The sequence below is a fragment of the Taeniopygia guttata genome, chromosome 14 (genome assembly GCF_048771995.1).
Source record: "Taeniopygia guttata chromosome 14, bTaeGut7.mat, whole genome shotgun sequence".
In the NCBI taxonomy this organism is placed as follows: Eukaryota; Metazoa; Chordata; class Aves; order Passeriformes; family Estrildidae; genus Taeniopygia; species Taeniopygia guttata.
Genome location: NC_133039.1, coordinates 7,461,756 through 7,465,443, shown reverse-complemented (window position 1 = coordinate 7,465,443; position 3,688 = coordinate 7,461,756). Strand labels below are relative to the sequence as shown.

Here is a 3,688-nt window from a genome sequence, read left to right as displayed (position 1 = left end):
GAGTGCCGCAGTCCTGCCTGCTGTCCCCTGCTGTCCCCTGCTGTCCCCCTGCTCACCCTCCCCACTGCCACAGCGCATCGTGTCCCTTCAGCTCCTCCCTTCCGCTCCTCGCTGGGAGGAAAAACTGTGAAAAAATCCTGCAGGCACAGGGTAACCTGCCTGCCATGAATTTCCAGAAATATTTTTAAAAAGTTTCATCAAAAAAAAAAGAGAAAAAAAGAAGAACAAAAAGAAAGTCCTCATGAAAGACTTGGGGCTTCACCAGCTTAGGAGCCAAAATAATTCTGGAATGGAAAACATTTGCACGAGGCTTTCCCCGTCTCTGATGAAATGACTCGGGCTGGTTTTGCTGCCTCGGCTGCCCCTGGGTTCGGGGGCTCCGAGGCACCCCGGGGCAGCGGGCGGGGGGACGCGTGTGCCCGGTGCCCTGGCGGTGTCCCCGGGGTGCCACTGTCCTGCCGCACCCCGGCACAGGGATGGGCAGCCCGGGCCTGGCCGAGCGGGAATTTCCTGCAGCAAAGCGCAGCAGGTTGCTTTACTCCGCCAGCCGCGGGCTTTATTTATCCCTCCCTCACTCTTGCTCATCTGTTTGTCAGCCAGACCGTACCGGTTGCCATCTGCAGGAAGCTGTAAATTGTTTGCTGGTTTTTCCCTCCCGGCTGCAGCTCCTGCAGCTCCTTCCTGCTCCTGCTGGAGCCGGGGATCCGCAGCTCCGGGAGCGGGCAGTGCCCGTGCCCTGCCCCTCGGGGGCTGGCACTGCCACACGGCTCTCCCTCCCTGTTCCCTCTCCCCATGAAACCCAGGATTCCTGCACGCCCGGGACACCCCGTGAGATGTCACCTGGGCTCCCCAGGTGTCCTCCCTGCTCCGGGAGCAAGGAGGGTGGTGAATTCTCCGTAATCCCAAATTTTCCTGCATCGCATCCACCAGGTCCTGCGAGCTCCTTTATTAGGGATAATTTGGGTGCTGAGGGACACCCCGCTTTCCCCCCACGGCGCGCTGCTCATTCACGCTGCAGTTTCCTCCCCTAAGGGACTCGCCGGCCTGGCAGCGGGTGCCCGGCGGTGATGGAGCCCCGCTGCTCTTTCCGCTGCACTAGGAGCGCTCCAGGGAATCCCTGCCCCTGGGGACCCCATCCCCGGCATCCCGCAGCCGTGGGACCCCGCCCGTGTCCGTGTCCGGGTGACATCCCGGCTCCGCTCCGCCCGGCTCGGGATGTCACCGTTCCCACGGCAACGGGAGGGCTGCAAAAAAAAAAAAAAAAACCAAAAAAACCAAACCAACCAAAAAAACCCACAAAAAACCAAAAAACAAGGAAGAAAGGAGCTGAGGGAAGAGCTCGGAATGGGAGGGGGGCTGGGACAAGAGCAGCCCTGGGGGGTTCAGTCCCCAGAGGCCACCCCCGCCCACAGGGACATCCCGGGGGCGCTCAGGGTGCGTGAAACGCGGCGGGGACTTAACGCGGCCCCTACGACCCCCGGGCCGGGCGGAGGGACCCGGCAGCCCGTCAGACCGGGCAGGGGTCAGCCACCCACCCACCCACCCACCCACCCGCTCCGAACCAGCCCCGGGCAGCTCCCCGGGGCTCCCCCCGAGCCGGGCGGTCCCGCTGGGCACCGCGGGCACACGGCAGCCCCGGAGCAGCGAGGTGCCAACTCCGCCTCCATCAGCAGCCCGAGGATTCCTCCATCAGCCCCGCGCCTCTCCCTGCGATGTTGATCATTTTGATGGAGCATTTGTTTTAATTTCCCAAATGAGGAAGCAATCTTGTAAATGTTGTGCGGTAATTAAAATGGCTATTTATTGTGCGGCATTCTGGCTGCTGCCAGCACAGAGCACCATCGGCGTTCCCCTCCCGAGCCTTCCTCCCGCGGCCCGCGGCCCCGAACTGCGAGCCGGGGCTCCCGGAGCTGGGGAAGGCTGCAAGGAGCGGCAGCAGCGCGGCTGTCGCCGAGGGTCGCCGCTGTCACCCGGGACTGCCACCCGCACCACATTTGCATGAGCCCCAACGAGCTCTCGGAGGGTTCCCGGCCGTGGTTTCTGTCTGTTATTTCTTCTCCACAAACATTCGAAGTGGCAAAAGCTGAAAAAAAAATACCACTTGCAAATAAATGTCTGTGCAAATCCATTCTAAAAGCCCTTTAAAATGTAAATCCTTCAGCTCCAGCAGCGCTGGGCACAGGGAGCTCCGGTGCCGGGGAAGCCAGGCTGGATGTCAGCAGGGAGGAGTGGGGATCTGCTCCCCCTCCACCGGGGGAACGGGGCTCAGGGATCCGGGGGTGCCCGGGGACACCTCTGTGCCAGCTGCTCTCCAGGGAGATGCCAATGGGAGGAAATGAAAGATCCGTGGAGTGAGCAGAAGGAGAAGTGGGGTGGAACGGGTTGGGGAGGGGGAGAAAACCCCTCTTCCCACACTCCCCTCCCAGCAGCCTTGCTCCAGGCCCGAAGGGAGATGGCAGAGCAGGAACGGTGGCAGTGGCACCGATCGGCCTGGCCCGCAGCACCGGGCTGGGAGTGTCCCCCCGGCCCGGGAAACACCGCAGGACCTTCGGCAGGAGGGCCTGGAGCAGAACGTGGTGGGGCTGTCCCGGTGCTCAGGGTCCTGCACAGCCTGGGGGGGCTGTCCCGGTGCTCAGGGTCCTGCACAGCCTGGGGGGGCTGCCCGGCCCGGGGCTTGGGTCTGGGGACCACAGCGGGCATGGGGCTGGGGGACATGGGGCAGTGCTGGGGACATGGGGCAGTGCTGGACACACGGGACAGTGCTGAGGGGTTTGGCACAGGAACAAGGCACATGGCACAGCAGCCAGGGACGTGTCCCAGTGTCGAGGGCCGTGGCACACCACCGGGGAGGTGGCACAGTGGCGAGGGATGCCGCCCAGCCTCGGGGCCCGGTGCCAGCCCCGCGGGCACAGCCAGGCCCGGCGGGCAGGAGCCCGTCCCCAGCCTGGCACGGCTGCCGCAGCTTCCCCAGGATGCCATCCCCACTCCCACTCCCGCATCGCCTCGCTCCCAGCTCCTACATGCAGATGCCACTCACGCGCAGAGCTGCTCCGCGCGTCATCCCCACCTCCGCTGTCCCCCGTGCCCTGCCCACGCTGCCACCCGGCCCGGGGAGCACCCCTGGGAGCCCCACGGCACCGGGCTGGCACAGCACCAGAGATGGGAGCTCGGCCTCACCCCCTGCAGCCACGGCTGAAAGGATTCCTTCAGCCCTTTGCTTTGATTTCTCCAGCTGCAGAAAGGAGCCCAGCAACAGGAGAATTCCCAGATGCCCTCTCGGGGCACGTTTAAAGGTGTTCATCCATCCTGCCCCCCCAGCCACACCCCTGGCACCCTCAGGGTGCTGCCTGTGCTATTTTAGCACCAGGCTGTGGGGGAGCACGCTGCCAGGCCCCTGCAGCCCCTCTGAAGGCAGGCAGCACTGGGCAGGGAACACGCTGGGAGCCGATCCTTTCCCAGGCTGCAGTGAGGGCGGGTGAGCAGCAGGCACAGGGAAGAGCTGGGTGTCCTTCTGCAGCACCCTGATTGTTTTCCCTGTGTGCTGGCACCCGGCACAGCTGGTGGCACCTGGGCCAGCACGTGCCTGGTGCCTGTGCAGCCTTTGGCACCTGTGCCAAGTGCCCTGAGCCCATGGCACCTTCCAGCACGCAGGGGCTGAGGGTTGGTGCCTCTGCAGCCTTCATCGGAG

General features: G+C 64.2%; 1 long non-coding RNA gene across 1 annotated transcript; it reads right to left on the bottom strand.

Annotated features, from left to right (window-relative positions):
- Positions 1-1,782: 1,782 nt before the first annotated feature.
- Positions 1,783-3,260, bottom strand: LOC140685112 (uncharacterized). Its single transcript, XR_012058325.1, has 2 exons — positions 3,038-3,260; positions 1,783-2,083 (listed from the first exon to the last, which is right to left on the bottom strand). It is a non-coding gene; the product is annotated as an uncharacterized lncRNA (long non-coding RNA).
- Between the last annotated feature and the right edge of the window lie 428 nt (positions 3,261-3,688).